Genomic DNA, 23,927 nt, shown 5'->3' on the forward strand with positions numbered 1-23,927 from the left:
AAAAATATGGAACGCTTCACGAATTTGCGTCATCCTTGTACAAGGGCCATGCTAATCTTCTCTGTATCATTCCAATTTTAGTATATGTGCTGCCGAAGCGAGCACTAGACTTGTTTTACCTTTTAAAAAATATTTTTAAATGGAAATTGACAAATAAAAACCATTCTCTTTAATCATGTTAAAAATAAATAGTGCTGGGCATTAATTTTTTTCTTTGAAAGTTATTTAATTTTCCTATTTAAAATCATAATCAAATTATACATAAAACACCAAAACATCATCATTCTTAACCTTAAAAGAAGCATTCTTGGTGCTGATGAGCTATCACAAAGATTTAGGTGTTTGCCTTACATGCAGCCAACCCAAGTTTAATCCCACACCCTACAAATGGTCCTCTGAACACTGCCAGGAATGACTTTTGAGCACAGAACCAGGAGTAAGTCCTGAGCACCACTGGGTGTGGCTCCAACCAGAAAAAATGTAAAATAAGATAAACATAAATAAAAGGAGCATGACTGAGGCCTAGAGGAATCACACAGTGACCCAGAGAACCTGCCTTGCAAGTGTTTGAGCCATAGTATGTATCTATGGAGTCTTGGAAGTGCCAAGCTAGGACCTGGAAAATTTGCTGTTTGAGCCTGGAAGCTTTGCTGCATGTGATCCTGGGTTACCACAAGCAACCACGACAGCCAAGTGTATATGAGCACCACAAAAGTATAAACCTCATGAGCATCAAAGCTAAAGAGTTGTACAAGTGCTGCAGGCAAGAAGAACAGCCCTGATGAGAATGTGTGTGACCAACACTGGCAACTTCTGGTGAGCACAACTGTAACACATGCACCTCAGGTAAAGAGTATGATCCCACAGGGAGACCATTGCATGAGCCTTGGTGATCATCGTGGCGAAGTGCGCAAACACTACAACTGATGAGCAACTCCCAGTCAGCACCACAGCTAAAACGGTGAGCACCACAGCCAGGTGTGTGTGTACCTCCACTCATGCCAACAGCATCAATGATGAAGAGATGGGACCTGGTTATAAGAAAAAAAAAAAAAGAATCAGCATGCTTGGCACAAGGGATGTGGCTCAGTCATAGAGTACTTGACTAGAATGTGTGAGGGGTTAGATCCTCAGAGTAGCAATAAATAAGAAGTATTTCTAAAAACTGAAAACAAAACAAAAACCAAAAACTGGTGGAAGCATTCTTGGCATGGATATTTATGTTTTTCCTCCCATGATTTTGTTGATTCCTTTGTATAGATATATAGTAACATTTTCTTAAATTTAATTTTCTTCTTATTGAAGTAGCATGGTTTATAATAATGTTTATACTTTGGGTGTTACAAAGTTACTGCACCATTCCCACTGGCAAAATGCCTAAAACACTCCACCAAGGTCCCTAGGTTCCTTCTTGTCTATTTCATTCTCCCGCAGAAATCCCCACCCCCTGCTTGTTAGAGTCAAGAGTTTGTTTTTATTGGACGCTTTCTAGTCCCTTGTTTTGTTTCTCTATATACACACATAAATGAGATCATTTGATCATTTGTCCTTCCCTATCTGACTTATCTTGATAAATATGACATCTTCTAATTCCATCCTCCTTTCAGCAAACTGCAAGATTTCTTTTTTTTTAAATTTTTTTTATAGCTGGGTAGTATTCCACTGTGTATATACCACAGTTTCTTCATACACACATCTGTTGTTGGGAATTTGTGTTGTTTTCAGATCTTGGCCATTGTAAATGGTGTTGCAATTAACTTAGGTATGTACATATTTTTTCAAATTAAAATATTTTGTGTGTTCTTGGGAGGGATGCCAAGAAGTACAATCACTGAGTCATACGGTAGCTTTGTTCTTAAATGTTTTTGAGAAGTCTCCATAATCTTTTCCATAGAGGCTGAACCAGATGACATTTCACCAACAGTGAGTAAAGATTTTTTTTTCACCATATCCCCACCAATACTGGCTGTTTCCAGCACAAAATTTGTTAAAGGTTGTTTAAACCAGTGTGAAACAATATCTAATTGCTGTTTTATTTCAGTTTTGGTTTTGGTATGGGACCATACCCAGCAGTACTAAGGGGCTACTCCTATCTTGGTGTTCAGAGGCAATTTCATAGTGATCAGGGACTGATAATAAGTAGTGCCAAGGATTAAACTCAGGCATCTTACATGCAAAGCATGTGCTCTAGTCCATTGAGTTATCCCTCATCCCTCGTTATTGTTTTTATTTACATTTTAAAGACAATCCTTATGATAAACATTTTTGAATATGCTATTGCCATCTATCTGTATGTCTTCATTGAGGAAGTATCTGTCAGGTTCTTTCCCCATTTTTTGATGAGGGTTCTTTAATTTTCTGTTGTTGTTATGAGTGCTTTGTATATTTTGGCCATTAGCCCTTTGTTAAATGTGCGGTGTGCAAATATTTTCTCCCATCTACTACAGCATCTTTTTATTTTAATCACTTTCTTTCACAGTGTGGAAACTTTTTAGTCGATGTAGTTCTGTTTATTTTTGCCCCTTTTTTGCCAGTCAATCACTAAATATCAGTGTCAATATCATAAACTTCTGCCTCTTTTTTCCACTGAAAACAATTAGTTTTCTTTTATGTATTTTATGAATTTGATATCATATTGAGGTTTTTAATTAATTTTAATTAACCTTTGCATATGTTGTGAGATAGAGGTCCAACTTGTCTTTCTATATTCTTCTTTCAGATGTCCAATAAGTTGTCCCAACACCGTTTTTTAAGAGATTTTCTTTCCTCCACTTAACACACTTATTAACATTTTCTCATAAATTAATTGTCCATATATCTGAAAGTTTACTTTTTGGGGTTTAAATTCTGTTCCAGTGGCTTAAGAATCTGCTTTTATTCCAGTATCACACTGTTTTGATTATGATAGGTTCATAGTATAGTTTAAAGTTAAGGAATGAAATGACTCCCATTTTTTTTTCTTTTTTAATGAAGTAAAGTGGGTTTATTTAGAGAGACAGAGAGAAAGAGAGAGAGTTTTGTGTCTCAAAGAGAACATGGACTTCTCCAAAGGGGAGAGAGCTGAGAGTACACATCTTAGGTTAACAGGTGGACAAATTTCCAAGACACAGAATGCCTCAATTTGATGTTTTAATTATTTTAGAAGTGCTTACTTATTCAGTCACTCGTGCTATTTACCTAATATCTCTCTCTCTCTCTCTCTCTCTCTCTCTCTCTCTCTCTCTCTCTGTGTGTGTGTGTGTGTCTCTGTCTCCATAAGAGAACAGTACGTCTTGGACTTTTGATGAGTGAATAAAGCTGTATGATTAGTGCTGGTCAGTGAATGATAATGGAAGGATATATAAAGACCCCCCCCCCCAGATTTCTCTTATTTTCCCCTCCCTTACAGTGGCCAGCAGCATTGAAAAATCGCAGAATGGAAAGATGTAGAACAGAGCCCCAAGATGGAATATCATAGTAGCACTGTAGCACTGTCGCACTGTAGCACTGTCCTCACATTGTTCATCAATTTGCTCCAGCGGGCCCAGTAACGTCTCCATTGTGAGACTTATTATTACTGTGTTTGGCATATTGGATACGTCACGGGTACCTTGCCATGCTTTGCCGTGCGGGCAAGATACTCTTGGTAGCTTGCTAGGCTCTCTGAGAGGGGCGGAGGATCTAACCCGGGTCGGCTGGGTCTGCCAGGTGCAAGGCAAGCGCCCTACCTGCTGTGCTATCGATCCAGCCAGGAATATGATAGTATATACAAATATAGAGTGAAGAAAACATAAGACTTTATTTTTTGTTATTTGTTTCTACAATATAAGCTGCTTCATAACTAGTCCTTACCAGTTCTGGGGCACATGAAACTAGCCATGAAACTAGCATGTGACTGTAGACACTTGTGGATATTTATATTTAAATTTGATTTAGTTGAACATTTAGTTTCTTGGTCACACTAACCACATTTCAAGGGCTCGATAGCCACATGTAGCTAGTAGCTACCATAATACAAGCTACAAATATACAACATTCCTACCATTGCAGGAAGTTGTACTGAACCAACATGACAGGGTTGTGGCAGGGTTTTTAAGAGAATTGGTAATTATATCTTCTAATATTACTTGATATTCTAATCATGCCTCTAATATCACCTTGGAAAAAGTCTCAAAAGTGTCTTCTTTTAAAAATATTTGTAAAAGCATCCAGCGGAGGCTACCCTCTGCAAGAGAATAAATCACTCTGAACCATGACATTTATCAGAAACAAAGGTTTTTGTTTTTTTTTTCTTGAAGGTTACATTGATTCATGTATTGTTATATTAAACTTTTGCAAAATTAACCCTTATTGGTCACTCTTTTTGTATGGTGGGGAGAGGGTGGGTGTCAGGGATCAAACTGGTGAAGAGATTGGTGTTGGAACATTATGCACCTGAAAATCAATCATGAATAACTTCGTAACTTGGTAATGCATGGCGATTTGATACATTTTTTTTTAAAAAAAATGTAATTCCCCCAAAAAGGATTTCTGACAGTGAACTGAGGCTTCATACAGTGGGAAGCACACATCACATCACTGAGAAACAACTCTGGTCCTTTATTTTATAAACGAATTCCCAAGGAGCTAGAGAGGCAGAACAAGGGTGTGGTCCCCTGAGAACAGAGCCAGAAGGAGTCCCTGAGCACCCCAGAGTGTAGCCCCAAACAAAGAAAAAGTAAAGAAATACTCAGGCAGTTTTATTTTAGCTCAGCATTTCTGAAAATACTGACATTTTCTGCTTCTTTCTCTTTTAAGCCTGAATAGGTTAATGTGTACCTTCTGGCATAAGATTATTCATCCAAAGGTCTGGAGTGCTTGGTTTGCATCATACAGAAAATCTTAGTTTCTATCTCTGACCCTGCACGGCCACCCAAGCACTGTGGGTGAAAAAAAAATCCAGGGGGGTTGAGAGATAGTAGATTGTGTAAGGCCGTTGGTTTGCATAAAGCCAACCCAGGCTCAATCCCCAGCATCCCTTGTGGTCCTCAGAGCACTACCAAGAGTGACTCTTAAGTGCAGAGCCAGGAGTAACTCTTGAGCATCACTAGGTGTGACCCCCCCACCCAAAAAAAAACAAAACCTCCAAGACACTTCAATAGGAATTTATCCAATTTTATCATAAAAGGTAAAGCGATAGCACAGCGGGTAGAGCGTTCGCCTTCCAAGCGGCCAACATGGCCGACCCGAGTTCGATTCCTCCGCCCCTCTCGGAGAGCCCGGCAAGCTACCGAGAGTATCTCGCCCGCATGGCAGAGCCTGGCAAGCTCCCCGTGACGTATTCGATATGCCAGACACAGTAACAACAAAGTCTCCAATGGAGACGTTACTGGGCCCGCTCGAGCAAATCGACGATCAACGGGAGGGCCTTTACCTTACCTTTACCTTAATTTTATCATAATCTTGGTAAATTATTTCTACCATAAGAACTATCACTGAATACTACAAGAATCTTTTGGGTGCCTCAACTATTTCTCAAAATTAAACCTAGACATAAAATAATTCTTCTCCTCTATTCACAAATACATGTTACAAACATCTAGGTACTAAAAATACAAAATTATAGTTAAAATAAATATCTAATAGTCAAATAGAGTGTCAGATGGAAAGAAATACAAGATACAACTACATACCAGTCTGCCCTTTGATAGAGAAGCTGGCCATTAAGCCTGTTCTTGAAGCAAGTTTTTCAGGCAGGGAATTGAGGAGGTGATAAAAGATCATCCTGGGAGAGGGAAATACAGAAAGGACCAGGTGTTTCTTGCCTATAAGAAACTGGAAACCTTGATTGAATGGCTTAACCCCTGGAGATGTTACTTCACTTAAGAAGTCTGGAAATAGGTGCTTTTGGGATTTGGTGGACTTGATGGATCATTGATTTCATTAACCACCCAGGTTCTTTCTGTCTTTCTTGGGAGCATCTTCAGGGATCTGCATTGCCTTCCTTTACAGGCTGATTCCTGGCATGGAAACAACATGCTGTCATAATTCCAGAGATCACAGACAATGGTCAGTAGAAGAAGGACAGTCTCTTCCTGTGGGCGTCTCTTCCCAAGAAAGTGCAGTTCTTCCCATCCCACTCACCAGATGTCCTATTTCCACTCCTAAAGTGCTCGTTAGCACCACCAGGTTTCACCTATGAGCTCAGAGCCAGGAATAGCCCCTGAGCACTTCTGGGTGTAATCCCAAACTCCCAAATAAATTTAAACATTTGTGAGATAAATTAATTAATCCATGAATATAGGGAAAAAAATAGATTAAGAGCCTGTTGATGCCTTGGAAAGAGTAGGAAACTTATATTCTGACAGAACCTGGGTAAAGAAAAGAACATGGCTAAAGATTCTGAACGTTCCTGAAGATTGCTTTGTTCTGAGCAGGTTCACAAAATCAGAATCCAGACTCTTTTTGCTTGGATGTGGTGCTGCTTCTAAGTAGCTGTGAGGCCTTGGACTTTATTTCTCTATGCTTTTATTTTCTTCTTTGTAAAATGGATCATAATAGTATCTCTCTCCTAGAGTGGTTTATAAGGGGTACTGGAGGTTGTTTATTTTGTTTCTGTCTCTTCTGGGTTTTTTGTTTGTTTGTTTGTTTGTTTTTTGGAGTGGGGGAAAGTGGATTAAGGCTTATTCCTGGCTCTGTGCTCCCGACAGAACTCAGGGGACCATACCTACCATCCCTGGTGGTAGGGATAGAACTGGGGTCAGCCCCTTGCAAGGCAAGTGCCTGAACTGCTGTACTATATATCTCTGGCCCAAGTTTCTTTTTTTTTCTTTTTTGCTTTTTGGGTCACACCTGAGGATGCACAGGGGTTACTCCTGTCTCTACACTCAGGAGTTACTCCTGGCGGTGCTCAGCGGACCATATGGGATGCTGGGAATTGAACCCGCATCGGCCGCGTGCAAGGCAAATGCCCTACCCGCTGTGCTATCTCTCCAGCCCCCTGGCCCAAGTTTCTTAGAGCGGTTAAATGAGTTCTTTATATTTGAAAATTTTAAAACAGGCACATTGTCAGCATTGTGCTCTAGTATCATTAGTGGCAGTGGTGTCATTGAGTAACAACTGAAGTGTCAGCAGTAATGGTGATAAATGTGGTAGTGGCAGTGGTGAGAGGGGTGATTATGGTGACAGTGGTGGTGGGAGCAATGGTGGTGATCATCTTGGGGAGGGACATAGCGTCAGAAAACCAGGAGAGCCCACAGGAAGTGTGGTGTGGACATCTGGGGTCCAGCAAGTGAGAGGATAGTAAGAAATCCCATGAAAGAGCAAAGGAGGTAGACTGGGATTTGGAAGGAAATTGGGGAGGGGTGGTAACAACATCTGGTTCTGGTTCTGGTTGTGGCTTTGGTTCATCATAGTGAAGCTGGCCTGTTCCGTCGCCAGAAGTTTCATAATGAGTATAACTGGGTTATATTCATTTCCTGCTGTAATAAGCATTCAGATATGAAGATTAGGGTTTTAAGTTATTGATATTTCCCCCTCCATATTCCAAGTCCTGGAAATTTGTATATATTATCATCATGGCGTTTTTAAAAATTTATTTATTTTTTTGTCCTAACTGCGGGGGTTTTTTTTTTGTCTTTGTTTTTACTCCTGTAATTTGTTATGCTTAAACAATGCCCATGGAAAGACCTCGGGGATTCAAGGAGGTAAACACAAAAGGCCAGCAAATTGTGCTAACAGGACCACCACAATGACCACAATAGGCCACACACCTCTAGAAAAAGACAATTCCCCAAAAGGGTGGCTGGGGAAGGCAGATAAAAGGCAGGAACGGGGTCACGTGACAGCTGTCACTTGAGGAACAGTCCTGGGGCCAGAGATAAAAGGCCGCTTCTCTGCCCACGTGACACAGCTTCATTACACTCCCAGCGGGGGGTTAGAGAGTCTGGATGCCATTTTTACTTATTTATTTATTTGTGTTTTTCCCCCTTATTCTGTGATAATGAGAAAATGTTTAAACTCCCATCTCTGTGTTTAAACATCTCTCCCTGCTGACAGCAGCGGGAGACCCCTTGATCAACTGTCAGATTGGAAAGTGCAATTTTTCTGGAAAGTAAACAGCATGCTAGCTGGTTGGAAATCATTTTCTGTTTATTGGTAGCTGTTAGTCCAGGAGTGAAGGAGAGCCGTGACAGCTCTTGTCAAAGGAGGAATGAGAAACACGTTTGGAAATACCTCTAAGACACAGCTCTAGCAATGAGGCCTGATGTTTTTTTGATAGAAATGTCATCTTAAAAAAAAGTTAAATTAACTGAGTGAAAAATAACTTTTCCAGTGTTACTAGCTTCTGGAGATCTTCCTGGAAAAAGTGACATGGGATGAGAGGCCAACCTCCAATAGCTGGAGGTAGAAGGGCCCTTGGTAGTCAGAGAATCCAAGCCTCCCGGTCACAGTTGGGGAAACTGAGAGTCGGTCTGGGACTCTTCTTCCAGAAGAGAGGAAATTGTGATCATCATTCATGTGATCCAGGATCAAGTTCAATTGCTTTAAAAGTTCATGTGTGATGATAAATGGATAAACAGATGAAGACAACTTAAACATTTGACCTGTACCTACTTAACAGCCAGGAATAGTGGTTTCTGTATAACAAGGACCTTCTTTGTGTCAATTTTTTTTTTTTACAGAATACCTAAATCCTTAATTGATTGGACATGTGGGGGGAGGCTATAATAGAATATATGGAGAGACAGATACTTTCAGTGTATGCAGTTATCAGTTCATATCTATATTGAATTGAACAAAACTCTATTTTACCCCAGAATTCATCTAATTTCTTACTTGGAGCTAGACAAGAATTTCTAGCTGTGGGCTTTGTGCCTTCATCTCGATGTTTCTGACAAAGATGTCAAGGGCTGCATGCCCTAAAGTCTTCTCGCCCATATCATGAATAATGCAAAAATGTTCTTTTCCATTCCCATTTTGTTTGTTTTGTGGGCTCCACACCTGGCAGTGAGCTCAGGGATCACCACAGGTGATATTCAGGGGGCCATATATGTTGCTGGGAATCAAACCTGGGTTGACCACATGTAATTCAAGCAGTTTAATTCCTATCCTATCTCTCTGGCCCCTCCATTTCTATTTTGGTTAATAGTATCCCCAGCTGTCCAGTGGCCTCACCCCATCTTCTAAATGTCTCCCTTACACCTTCCCTCCACCTTCACACCAGGCCACCACCCCATTGTGCTCAAAGAGAACCCTGTACCTGGAACAGCAGAAGCACCCAAGGAAAGGTTAGAATCGCAGATCCTCTGACAGCAACCTCAGTCCATTAAATCAGGAGCTGGGAGGCTGGAACCCAGCAATCTGCCTTTTAACCTTTCAGATGATTGATTGGGTTACACTGATAAACTTGCCCTAGTTGTATTCCCCTAACTAGACTCTCCATTGTCAATTTTCTGAGAGAGAGAGAGAGAGAGAGAGAGAGAGAGAGAGAGAGAGAGAGACAGAGACAGAGACAGAGACAGAGAGACAGAGAGAGAGAGACAGAAAGACAGAGAGACAGAGAGACAGGGTGGGGGGCAGAGAGATACTGGTGCCTGAATTCCAGGAATTCTTGCATAGTTGCATTGTGGTTAAAGTGGGGGGAATTAGGCACAAGGATTTTATTTTAATACTCCCCATTTTCTTCTAACATGCAGTGAGGGTCCTTATCACTACTTCACAGTGCAATCAAGGTTCTCTTGTTAAAAGAGAAATCAGATGATGTCAGTAGTTCCCCTAGAAAACTCTCCATCTATCATAAGGGAAGTTCTGAACTGGGTTCTTCCACCAGACCCATGGCCTCAGCAGTCCCCAGGGGCAGTTCTCTGCTTATCTCCCTAGGCTTTTGCACTTACTGCTCCTTCTGTGGGGAACATCTCCTTCCATCTGCCAGAGGGATTCTTGTTCATTCTTCAAGACTCAACTCAGAGTTCCTCTTCTCAACTCCTCCTCCCAGAGTTAAATGCTCTTCAGCAGAATCACAGAGTACTTAGAGCAATGCCCCAGTCTTGCTGTTTCACTCTCTCTGGCTTCTGTTGGGTCAAGGTCTGAAATACTATATAAGTAAGACATGTTTAGAGAGAGCCCATATTCTCATACTTATACAATATAATTATAATTCTATTTATTTATAATTATAATTCTTATTATAACTATTCTAAGAGAGACTTTGGGCCAGAGACATAGTATAGTGGGTAAGGAGCTTGCCTTGCAAGCAACTTACCTGGATTTGATCCCTGGTACTTCATATGCACAGAGACAAGAGTAAGCCCTGAGCATTACTGGGTGCAGCCCAAAATCCAGAAAGAAAATGAGAGATTTTATTGGCAGCAAAATGACTGCAGCTGGGAAAGATGTCCACCAGTATGGGCTGGAGAGCTGTTTCAAAGAGGGAGTAGGGGGTCTGGTTTTATGCGCAGTAGAGATAGAATGACCTAACAGCTTATACATATTGCAGTAGTTTTTCAGGAAACTCATGCATATTCATGAGGTAGAATGGGAACATGCATGATAGAGGAACATACCAGGAACATAAGTTGCAGGTACAGGAATGGTGGAGAAACATAATGGTGGAGGGTATGTTTTAGTTTGCAGACGAAGACCAAGCAAGCAGGTTGAGAAATCTCCACTGACTGGGACTGACATTTAGCAGTAAAAAATGGCCTTAAAGCTTCACTTTGGTCCAGTAAGAGCCAAGAGATGCATGGAGCAACTTCTCCCAGAAAGAGGTGGCCACAATCTCCAAATAATAAACTTCAGGCTAGTCAGTTTTAGCTTTTCCTAACTCCAGAGAACCCAACTTGGGGGATAGGGGGAAGGAAGGGGCAAAGTTGTATGGAGGGGGGTGGGGGAAATATGCTGTATATAGGGATCAATGTTCTCCAGACTTTTTTGGCATCACTGGAGTTTTGGAAAGCACCCACCACCCAGGTGTGCAGGGCCAGTGGGGCAGGGCGGTGGGGGCGTCAGGGAGGAAACGCTATATGTCGCTGTATTGTTTTCGTTTTACTATAATTTTTAGTTGATACTTGTTTCGCCACTAAAACTGCAGGGGTCAGAAGGATTCAAAACCTTTTGTTGTTTATACGGAACCACAGCAGGCTGTGCTGAGGAGAGACTGGAGGGCATTGCCTGAAATCACACACTAGGTGTGTGCGCTGGCACTTGAGCTTCCCCCAGGATGCTGAACTTTGGGGATGGGAGGGAAGGGCTCTAAAGGAGTGCTCAGGACGCCTAAAAGCCCCTCCAAGGTACCATTTCAGTGATTCTCAGCTGACATGACCAGAGGACACATTTTCTCAGCAACTAGGCCCTGAGTTTAGAGAAGACTGCGGTACAGGGGAGGAACCTGGTGTGCAAACACCCTTAGCCCTACTGTCTCCCTGGGCCCAGAATGCTTCACTTTCCCATTTTCATCCCCAGTGTCTAGTTTAGGTTGGACGGTGAGAGAATATTCAATAAAGGTTGGTTGAATGGATCAATAGGAAACATAATCAGCAACACTTGCTGCTTTTCATTGAGGTTAAATTGAAACGCCATTTGGTTTTCCTTCCCGGTGGCAGCGCGCCTCCAGCTTTTATTATATAAGTGACAAGGGGTCAACCAGTTCTGTCATCTGCTGGCCTTTGTGTTCTAATCTTTACAATGGTTTGCATAATACCTACAAAGCACAGTGAGTATGAGGGTTCTGTGTATAACCCCCAGCAGTGTGCTAGATACAGTTTTTATTCTCATAATAAGAATAACTAACTGAAAAGAGAGAAAGTTCAACTGAGCAGCGCATCTGCTTGTGCATCTGTCTCCCCTTTAGCGTGTGCTCCTCCAACAGGCACAAACTGTCTTATTTATCTGTGTGTGTTCCCTGGGGCTGGGAACGCAGTAGGCATTCATTAATTAATTCACTCCTTCTCTCAACAACATTTATTAAGCTAATGAAGGAGAGGAATAATATTTGCATTAGAATGATAGCGTGCTGTTTAGGGGCAGAGAGACTCACACCTTAGCCCATTTTACAAAACGGAGACTCACAGCTGAAAGGCATCTTAGAGATCAGTTTAAAAGTTTCTTAGTTACAGGTGAGAGAGTAGGGCTGACCAAACAGGAAAGCCATTTGACTGTCAGCATTTAATAAAGCATTTCTGAGCTTTTGGGGGGATGTCTAGGGTCCCCTTCATTGCAATAGTGCTTCATCTCCGGCACACAGCCAGGTACGTGTAAGCCCCACAACTGAAAGATTAGGGAACCAGGCAGCCAGGAGTGTAACCCCCAGTGAGCACACGTGCCAGCATGACCACCAATTGTGTGTGTCTGGAACCCAACCCCCTCAGGCCCTCCCCCACCCCATTATCACAACACTGATGAACGGAATGGGAAGGGGGAAGAATTTCTGGATTACTAACTCATTGGCATGGAGCAAGTTGGAATATAAGCCTATGTGTGGGGAAACGCACAATAGCTGGAGAGTGCCAGCTTTTCCCACGCAGTGAGGAACTGGGAGGCTGAGAAGGATTTTAGGGGGTGCCAGGGGGTAAATATGCTGATAACAGCTTTGAATGTTTTTGAATCGTGGAGTTTTCCTCTCTTGGAAATGAGGCATCTTCTACCCAAAATGTATTTAAATCTGTTGTTCTGTTCTTTCAAAACGCAGATGCAGAGGGCACAAGTTGGGTCATTTCATTTGAACAACAGTAAAGAATGGAGAGAGCAAGCATTTGGCAGATATCACTGTATAAACTTGTTTCTTCCGAAAAAGTGAGTCTCCTCCAAAGACTGCAAGACTGTCCGAGGTCTGAGCCTCTCTTGAGGGGCCTGCAGCTTGTTCCAGCATTCTGGGCAGCCCAGTGGGGCATTGTGGGCCGGGAGGTGTTGAGAGTAACTGGATGTGACCTCAGGAAGGCAAGGAAGGTGTCAAGCTGCCAGCCCCAGTGTGGGCCAGAGACACGCAGGAAAAGCCCGTGGGGCTCTCTGTGCAGAGGGCCAGCACCACCCAGCCCATGTGTTGAGCCCCATGAAGCAGTTCCATGCAGGGTCCTCCTAGGAAAGTGCCCTCCCCTCCCCGACAAGCTGAAAGTAAAATTGGACTCTGAGTAGTATGGGGGACAGGGTTGCCATACTCAGTACCATAAGCCAGAAATATATTTTGCAACTGTTCCGTAGACCAAGAGTTTGCTGTTATTCTCTTGGGAGGCCTTTCCTTGGCTTGTGGGTCACTGACTCACATGACTGTCTCTTGGTCTGCGTTGTCTAACGGCCTCTTAGAAAAAGACCAGTTGGATGGCCTCCTTTGAGCCCACTTGAATGCCTTGTTTTATCTTACATGCCTCTTGAAAGGCCTATCTTTATACAGTCTCATTCTGAGGTACTGAAGGTTTGGATTTCAACAAATAATTCTGAAGAGAACAATTTAGATTTTAGTAGAGCCCTGGGCTGCAGGACTGGCTGTTTGGTTTTCCTATGGCCATTATGGGGGGGGGGACATACCTGCAAGTGCTCAGGGGCCACACCGAGCAGTGTGCTTGGGGGATACCTCTGAAAGTTCTTGGGGAATCATATGGTGCCAGGGATCAAACCCAGGTTTCCTGAATGCAAAGTGTGCATTCAGTCCAATGAGCCAATTTCTCAGCCCAGTTCTTTTTTCCCTTTGCCACTATGTGAAAAGGTCCAAGGAGGGGATGGGAGGTAAGGCAGAGCGGGGGAGTCTGAGGCAAGAGCTGGGGGCAGGGGGCAGTAGGCAACCCCCAGTCCTAGATAACAAGCTACTCTCCAGGAACATGTGTCAGGAAAAGTGCTTGATCAGAGTGTCAACTTGTGGGCCAAGTAGGAACACTAAGTGGTTTTGTCTGTCACCTCCTCCACCCACATTGGAATTCGGCCATCATCCGATGGAAACACTTTGCCCACTTGGAGAAGAATTCCCCACTATCAGGCAGTCTGTTTTTCATATGAGGCTATCACCACAGGCTTTCAGAGCAGCACTCATTCTGCCTCCTCCTCTCCGGAGAGGCATGTATATCTTAAGGTCAGGGGGCTGGGGACCCCCCTGAAGCCATTCTGTTTGGAATATTCACCGATGCTTTCACCCACAGTAAATTACAACCATTTCTTGAACTCACTCAGGCCTAGGAACTCCCTCTGCAGCCTCTTGACATTGATCCCACATTACCTTCAAGAAAACTTGGGAAGGCTGCATAACAGACAAGTAGGTGGGCTGGCATTCACAGTCAAAAGGAGCCTTTTTGGTTCCCAACATCTGTGCCTGAACCCCTATTCCAGTGATCCCAGAGGTTGCTGCGACTGAAGTGCAGCAGATTTCTTATATTACAGTATAAAAAACAATTAATGGGGCCAAAAGTCAGAATGCCCAGGTTCAGGGCCAGGGAGACAGCGCAAGTGGGTTTGGTGTGGGCCTTGCTCCTGCCTGACCTGGGCTTCATCCCTGGCACCCCATACAGTCCCCTGAATGGTGTCAGGGTGAAACCTGAGCTCAGAGACAAGAGTAAGCCCTGAACTCTGCTGGGCATGCCCTCCAAACCAAAATATGTAAGTAAGAATGAATAAATAAGAATTCTTGGGTACAAATCCTGCCTATCCCCCAGCTTTCTAGTGGAATACTTTAGGACAAGTTATTTTACCCCATTGGACCTTCAAAACCTCATATGTGAAAAGTGGGACCAATAATAGTTTGGTCTCCACAGGGGTTAGAATGAAGCATGAAGGGTCTGGCCCACCCAAGTATTCAGTATATGTTAGTAACTGACACTGTCCTTTCACCACGAATACAGGCAATACTGTGAATTCACTTCAACCTAAGTGTGAATATACACATGCACTTGTGTGTACAAATGGTGGCAATGAAGCAAACAACAGCACTATTTGAAGGGATCCTACTATGTGTTTTGCAGTAGACTAGGTTTTTTGAATATGAGCAGAATTATTCCTCGTAGCCATCCTCTGAAGTAGTTAATATTATGACTGTCCAATGAAGATGAAGAAAGTAAGGCTCAGAGATGTTAAGTTACTTGTTCAAGGACACACAGCTAATTAAGAAAGGTGCCAAACTTTACTTCCAACACAGATTCAAATTCTGTACTTCTAATTTTTAAGGTAGTGTCCCTCTGAAGTAATTAAATTGAAAAAAAATAAGGGGGTGCTAAAAATTGTTACCTTTAACCACATATAATCTTTTTGTTGTTTTTGAAAAAACTTTATTTCAACACTATGATTTACAAAGTTTTTCACAATACAATTGTTTCAGGTATTCAATATCCCATTAGTCCTACCACCAATGTCCTTACATCCACCAATATCCTTGGTTTCCCACCCCCCCATATTCCAAGTGCTCTGTTAGTAGGCACTAATTAATTTACTTTATATTACTTATTACAACATACATCTCGTAATGGTGTTGCTGAAGACACGGCCTGAGGATTTACTGAGCTGTTAGGTGTGAGTTAGGCCTTCTGTGTTATTGTTTTCACTCATTGATCTTAGTGGGTTTCTACTCAATTTTCCCATCTAATTTTCTTATTTTTCCTGGGCTGTCAGCTGTGGGAAGTCTGAAGATGTTGGGCAGCTGCATATGTGGCTGTTCACTTCAGGGGTTTGGATCTAGGACAATCAACTGCAGGTGTCTCTCTTGCTTCTCTGAGATCAGTCCTTAAGTTGAGCCATTTCCCTGGCAGCAGTGGGAGCCAGATGTGTGTGGGGGGGTGGAGTGCTGGCCTTTGGCAGGGATTAGTTTTGGTTTAGAGGCCACACACAACTGTGGTGTTACTCCTGGCTCTGTGCTCAGGGATCATTTCTGGTGGTGCTCAGGGGACCAAATATGGTGCCAGGTATCAAACCCAGGTCGGCTGTGTGCAGTGCAAGCACCTCACCTGCTGTACAATCTCTTTGGCCTTCTATGTAATCTTTTTTAAAAAGTTCTTTAAAAGGTGCCAACTTATCTCATCAATGCTACCATTGTTCTACTCTTTGGCTCTCAGAATTATCCCCAGCCTCATGTGAAAACTAGTTTCATTCAATTATATTTTCCTCATTTTTCCCTCTAAACAGTATTACTTAACCTTATTATTCATCTTATTCCCAAGACTTTGATCTAAATGAATTTTGTCTGTTGTTAAAAATCAAATCCACCTTTAAAGGATAAATATTTGCTCCCATCAAGATACTCCAAGGAATGCACTTAAGTGTCTAAAAAGAAATGATCCAGAGTGTTTTTAACAGTATCTTTGGAATAAGTGATTTGTCTTCCAGGGAGATTGCTTTGAAGGGGAGACTCATGTGGGATGCATAAGCCCTGGTATGTTTATTTAAAACATACCTAAAATATCCTTATATATATATTCACAAGTAACTTGTCTGAAAGTTCCAGAAACTCAAGTCTGCTAAGACAGGGGAAATTGATTAGGTCACAAGTCCTTTTGAGTTGTATCTTGCCTGAGCTTTCAAGGTTGTATTCAGTGATTATTAGCATGAGCAAAAAGTCATGGAGGACAGTGTCTGTTCCCCATCCCAAACATACACTTCTGTTCTGCAGTCCTGAGTCCTAAAACAGAAATGTTTGTTAAAAGCAAGAGAGAGACAGAGACAGAGACAGAGACAGAGACAGAGACAGAGACAGAGACACAGAGAGACACAGAGACAGAAACCAAGACACAGAGAAAGACACAGAGGAGACAAATAAAACTATAGGGTACACCTCCTTATGTAGATTACAAAGTCCCTCATTCATGGCAGTACCCTGAGTTTAAAATGCTTCGTAAATGCTAGAGACCCCAGTCAGTGCCACATAATATTTTTGTTGTTTTTTTTTTGGACACACCAGAAATGCTTAAGGCTTATTTCTGGTTCTGTACTTACTCACTCACTCCTGGCAGGGCTTGGGGTAACTATATGGGGTACCAGGGATTGAACCCGAGTATCCTGCATGCAAGGCAAGCACCTTTCCTGCTGTACTATCTCTCCAGCCCCCAATGCCACATGACTTTTGAAAAAAAACTCTCAATGTGATTTTTACATAATCTGTCATTTGATTTTACTTCAGAGCCAGACTCTTGGTACTTTCCTTCTAGGGTTTACTCAGTCTCCAACAATTGATAAATCTGGGTGACTTATCCAGCCTCAAAGACATTCTAACTGGGTTTAGTCATACATCTAATCCTGTTTCAGTCCTTCCTTTCAATTTTAGTCTGGGATATAATGTTAGTTTGTTTAAGCACTTGCTCTTTTGGTTTTTGCCTACATCTCTCCCTTGTTCCACTCACAGGTCCCCACTTTATCATACTACACTTCCCAGATGCTCACAATCCTGAAATATCCCAGATGACAAAATATATTCACACTATAGATGTCCAAGTAAATATATCTTCACTTACTTTGGTCTGTTTCCCATTTGTTTTATGAGTTAAGTAGTAAAACTTTGATTAGAATGGAAGGTGGATGAATTTCCCCAGCTCCACCCAAAGACTCCAGGAACCTGTGAATATATTACATTACATGGCAAAGGTGAATTGCAGTTGCAGATGGAATTAAGGTTACTAATTAGCTGGTCTTAAGAAACAGGGAGATATTCTAGTCTTTCCATGTAAGCCCAATACTATCACAAAATCATCAACGGTATAAAGCAGTGGCAAAAATTCCAATTTACAACCCAACTGCACAACAATAAATAATTAATATGCGGTACATATAGACAATGAAATACTATTTGCCTGTAAGAAAAGATGAAATCTTGCTATTTTGCTATGAGTAGGGCTGAAGGGATAACACTAAGCAAAATAAATCAGAGAAAAACAGTAACAATGATGGTCCTCATTCCCAATATGCCATCAGGTTATACTAGCACGTGTCAGGAATGAATGGAGACATTACTGGTGCCCACTCGAGCAAATCAATGAACAACGGGAGGACAGTGATGCAGTGAAGACAATTACCAAATTTATCTCACTCATATGTGGTATATAAAGAAGCAAAGGAATGGACAATGTCCAGTGAGAACTCTAATGATAGGTATGTGGTTAACTGAGATGCTGGGGAAGCAAAGAGAAGGATCCCATGGACAGTGACTAAGGGGTATTAGCACTTGGGCAGTGAATGTGGTGTGGTAGCATTGCACCTATAAAATATATAGATATTTATTTATATTCTTGTAAACCAAGTTACTGCAATAGGAGAGTAACAGATAGACAAAGACAGTGACAGAGAGATCAGAGTCAGTGGAACCCACTACTGCTGCCTTTAAAGATGGCAAATGAAGACCATGAACCAAGGAATATGAGCAGCTATGAGAAGCTGTAAAGGGTAGAGAAATAGATGATCCCCTAGAACTTCCAAATTGGAACCTACATCTGATCAAACCTTGAGTTTTAGCTCAGAAGTTCATTTTTAGACTTATGAACTATAGAAGCTCAAATGATACATTTATATTGCTTGAAGCCATTAAATTCATAATTATATAATTTGTAGTGGCAGTGATAAGAAATAAATGTGGGACCTAATTAGCCAGAAACACCATTTATTGACATTTTTAAAAATTTATTAAATCTCAAGAAAAAGTTAAATTATCCATTTACACTTAAGGAAGATCTCAGATGGAATGTTCTTGAAAGAGACTCCAACATGGAAAGTTTTATTCCCTAAGTTTATTGGGCAGAATCCTTGGGAGATGGGCAACACTCAGCTAGTTGTCCACAGCTGTGAGGGTCAGCTGGGATAGCCCTAAGGCACACTCACTGAAAACCATTATAATTTCTAGCATAAGTTCTGAGGTCCAACTATGTCTTATTGAGTCTTGATATAATGCATAAAAACTATTCATCTGGGACCTGAGAGATAGTCCAGGAGTTAACTTGCCCTGCCTTGCATGAGGCTGACCCTAGTTTAATTTCCAGCACTGTATATGGTCCACCAAGCGCCATTTTGAGTGAGCCTAGAGCACAGGGCTAGGATTAGCCTCTGAGCATTGCCACGTGCGCAATGATAGCAAAAACAATTAATCTGTTTGCTTTTTCTTGCACATACTATGCTTAAGAACTTAATACTTGGACTGGGAAGATAGTACAGGGGTTAAGTCACTTGCCTTGCAGTTGACCCTGTGTTAAATTCCAAGCAATGACTATGGACTTCCAAACACAGTCAGAAGTGATCCCTGAGTGCAGAGCCAAGAATAATCCCAGAGCACAGCTGATGTGGTTAATGTGTGTGTATTACATATGCATTATATACATATATAATGTGTATATATATATGTATATTACAACTCTTCTAGTAGCAATAATAGTTCTTAGCAAGCAACTACCATTAGTTCCATTATACAGATGAGAATGTTAGAGCTCAAAGGCTCAGACTTGTGAAGCAACTTGTCCCAGGCCACCCAGCTTGTTAGGTTGCAGAGCCGGGTTTTGACTTCAAAGCCAACACACTTACTTCATCCGAAGTCCAGCCCAGAGCACAGGGAACTTGACCTCAGGAAGTGAAGTTAACGTTTACAGACATCAATCTGACATTGCAAGATTTTGGACCCTTAAAGAAAGATAAGATCACATTCAGTAAGCTCTGTTTCCTAAATAGGGAAAGGAGCCCAAGACCCATGGGGAAGATATTAAACAAGGATTCAAATGAAAAAGAACTTCTGGTGGCCCAGTAGGGTTGAGTAGATCAAGGGTGTAGAGCACACTGTAAATCAAAGTTAATTACATTTTTGCTCTGCATTGTACGTGGTGAATTGGGTCATAACTTTTACATGTGCCTCAGTGTTCTCTTTCTGGATGAAGGCTCCTCAGGGAGAAGCTTTAAAGCTTTCTTCCTTTCCCTGTCTGGCCCCAGCACCATGTCAGCACAGGACAACACATAATAAATACCATTTGATGATTTTCTTCTCTCAGTCCAATAGCAGTTAATGTGGTATCATTTGCTATAGCTCTTTCCCTATGGAGCAGGTCTAGAAATCCTGGTGCTCTGGAAAGTGCTGTAAAAGCTCTCTTCTTTCCTAAGGACTCCGGTGTTCTATGATGGAAGCTATAAACCAGCAGACTGCCTGGTGTCTTCATAGCTGTGCCGGCCCATTAACAGTGTCTGGTTCGGTGGTAACCTATTTCATATCCTGGAAAAGAGAAGGTGGTCACTGAGGGCAAAAGCGAAAGCATTTCTTATAAATAACACTCGGTGACCCCTGAGTAAACACAGCTGTGCCTTCATGGTGTCTTGTCAGGGGTGCTCCCTTGGGAGATTAAAGAAATCCATGTTTTATGGGAGCCATCACTTCTTCTATATATACACCCCAGAAGGCTGCCTTTCCATCCAGCTTCACTCTTTGCATTTAAGGTTTTAGGCCCTGGAATTCCCTGTGGGAAAGACTTCCCCAAAACCCTTCTTCTTGTCTGCTCCAACATTTGCAAAGGAGGCGAATTATCCATTTCCATTTGTTCCTAAATGATTCACTTTGCATTTCTCCCCTGCCAATTCCTTACCTACTCTCCCCAGCCTCCTCTCCTGCAGTTGGGACCCAAGGAATGAGTGAGAGAATTTCTCCAGGAGTTAGAGCCTGATTCTGGCATAACCAGCTGTGAGTTTGAGGCTGTTTTGTTGTTGTTGTTGTTGTTGTTGTTGTTTTTAGTTCACTGAGCCTAATTTTCTCCTGGAGTGAAGAAAGCGAGCTCTGCTGCTTAGAGCTGTGCTTAGTTAGGTCCGTAGTGCCCAAATTAGGAGGTAAAGTGGGAAGGCTGTAGAAAGATGGAATAGGATGCTATAGGCTGCTGGGGGGAAATACACACACACACACACACACACACACACACACACAAATATGTAATTTGTGAGCATTTCAAACCACACAGGTTCTGGAAATACTGCATATGTTTGTGTATGTATAAAACTCTTGCTTGATTTTACAGTCCTATAGTGAGTGCAGTCATGCACACATGATCCGTAACTTCGCCCCACAGCACTGGGGTGAGTTGCATGGGCCACTGCAGAACACACCATGGCAGCAGCTGCAGTCAGGGAGTGTGAGCCTGTGACCTTGTTCTCATGCAAAGATTCCATCATTTCTCCAATTACTTTTTCATGGATCGGGATTAGGCATAAAGACCGAACCCTTCTGTCTTCTCTACCAGCTGACATAATAAGGACTGTAAGGACTTTTCTTCAACATTGAAGGGGGGGGGGGGGGTTGCCCTGAGTCAGGGTGAGAGCTTCATATGGTTGGTGCTATGTACTAGAACTGAAGCTGTAACTGGTATGAAGCAAACTTATTTTTCTTTTTCAGGAGGCAGTAGGGGAGGGGACACTGGGTCATATCCAGGGTTGCTCCTGATGGTTTTTTGGGGGGAAACATTTAGTGTCAGGGATCAAACCTGGATGGCTTACACATAGAGCATTTGCTCCAGTCCTCTGAGCTATCTCTCCTGAAATAAAACACAAGTTCTATTCAGACACAAGCAAGTGAAAGCGAACTTATAACCTACTGAAATAACACCATTTTCCTGTCCAAGCTCAGGGTTCATGTGAACCAATTCCCTTATGTTGCGAGGATGCATTATGGTCTGATGTGGTCTAAAAGCCCTGGTAAGTCATAGATCTCCAAGACATCCTCCAGCCCTTGATGGGCTCACAGTAGTGTCAGTGAGATGGAGAAGTCAACAAGAATGCACAAAACGTGAATCAAGAGATAAATTTGGACAGGGTGCTGGGCACAGTAACCTGTTCCAAGAAGGCTTTCAAGGGGCTTCTGTTTCCTAAAGGGTAAGTTTAATTTTCCATAAAAGGAAGGTAGGTCAGATGGAGAGAGCAATTCATCCATGAAGGCATGGCAGTGTAGTGCTCTACAGGATGGCAGGGTAACAGGGGCACTGTCTTGAGTGACAAGAGTATAAAAGGTGTCAGTTCTTAGGAGGAATATCAGGAGATGATACAAGAAGAGGGGCCACTTGTTTAAAGTTGTTTCTGTCCTGACTATATTATAAGCCAGGAAGAGGAACTGAAAGCTTGTAAGGAGACAGGCATGAACATGCACTGGGTATGGCAGGGCAGAGGGGGACCCCCTAAGGATTTAATATATTTTTCTTTTTTTTTTTGATAAGAAATTTAAGTTATTGGGGATGGACTTGGGCACATTAATCAAACTTAAAATAATTTTATTATTTTAAGTGTTTAGTCATTTAGTTACCAGAATATCATAGACACTGTGTAGGATGTTATTCTGTTATCACAGTTAAGGCTGGCTCACACACTGTGTGTACAGAAAACTACCTTGAACTTGCCATGTTCAAATTTCCTCAGAAGTGGAACTCATCCATTCAAATTTTGAGTGCTATAATAGTTTTTTGTTTTTGTTTTTGTTTGTTTTTTTCCCCCTTAAATTTTTATTAGTGAAACACCATGAGGTACAGTTGTAGACTTACAAATTTTTGTGCTTGGGTTTCAGTTATACAATGATTGAATACCCATCCTTCCACCAGTGCCCATTCTCCACCACCACTTATCCCACTCCCCATCCCCCCATCCCACCCTACCTCTGTGGTAGGGCATTCCCTTTTGTTATCTCTCCTTTTGAGTGCTGTGATTTGCAAAAGAGACATTGAATGGCAATCATGTACGGTCTATAGTCTACTCTCATCATGCGTCTCCCATCTTGAGAGGAACCTCCCAACACCCTTTATTTGGTGCTCCCTTCTCTATCTGAGCTGCCTTTCCCCCTAGCGTGTGTAGCTGGCCTCAAAGCCATGGAGTAATCCTCCTGGTACTTATCTCGGCTATTCTTGGGTGTTAGTCTCCTATTTTGTTACTTTAGGTTCCCCAGATGAATGCAATCTTTCTATGTCTGTCCCTCTCTTTTTGACTCATTTCACTTAGCATGATACGTTCCATGTAGTATACCACTTGTATATAAATTTCATGACTTCATCTTTTCTAACAGCTGCATAGTACTCCATTGTGTAGATGTACCAAAGTTTCTTTGACCAGTCATCTGTTCTTGGGCACTCAGGTTTTTTCCAGATTCTAGCTATTGTAAACAGTGCTGCAATGAACAGACAAGTGCAGATGTCACTTTGACTATACTTTTTTGAGTGCTATAATAGTTTTGCCTTGAACATTTTCTTGAGGTTTAATTAAGTTCCTACAATTCATGACTATAAGGTGCACAATTCAATTATTTTTGTTATGCTCATAGAGTTGGCTAACCAATACCATAATAAAGTTAAGAACTTTCTCACCAAAAAATCTCATGGCTCTTAGCCATCATCTCTAACCTGCCCAACTCAGCCTCAGGCAACCACTAATCAGCTATCTCGATTTGTTTACTTAGTCTGACATTTCATATCAATGAAATCATACAATTTATGGCCTTTTGTGATGGACTTACTTCACTCAATTTTTTTCTTTTTTGTGTGTGTCACCATTTCCGGAAGTGTACATGTGGCCACTCCCAGCTCACAGGACCATCTGGTTCTGTGGGTAGAATTTGGGGTTCCTGCAAGTAAAACCTGAGCTCCTGGACTTCACTGAATATCTTCAAGGCTCATCCATATACAGTATGCATTCCTTCTTGTGGCTGAATACTATTCTGTTATATGGATATATCGTATTTTTTCATTATTTGTTGATGGATATTTTAGATGTTTCTTTTTAGCTATTACAACCCAGGCTACTATGAACATTCGTGTTTAGGCTTTACATGGATGTTTTTATTTCTCTTTAACAACTAGAAGTAGAATGATGGGATCATATGATACCTCTGTGTTTAGTATTTTGAAGAACAACAGACTGTTTTCCAAAGCAATCACATCATTATACATTCCCACCAGCAGTGTATTAGAGGAGCCTATTCATTTTAATGCCAAATTCTCATTAACTGCTAGAAGAATTCCCCTTTGGATAGGACTGGGTCTTGACCCTTCATTCTGAGGGAACAGGTAGCCACCTTTGCT

General features: G+C 41.9%; 1 non-coding gene across 1 annotated transcript; it reads right to left on the reverse strand.

Annotated features, from left to right (window-relative positions):
* Positions 1-105, reverse strand: LOC130021248 (U6 spliceosomal RNA). The gene has a single exon (XR_008792137.1). It is a non-coding gene; the product is annotated as a U6 spliceosomal RNA (small nuclear RNA).
* Positions 106-23,927: the final 23,822 nt, after the last annotated feature.

The sequence above is a fragment of the Sorex fumeus genome, unplaced genomic scaffold (assembly GCF_029834395.1).
Source record: "Sorex fumeus unplaced genomic scaffold, SorFum_2.1 ptg000014l, whole genome shotgun sequence".
NCBI classification, from domain to species: domain Eukaryota; kingdom Metazoa; phylum Chordata; class Mammalia; order Eulipotyphla; family Soricidae; genus Sorex; species Sorex fumeus.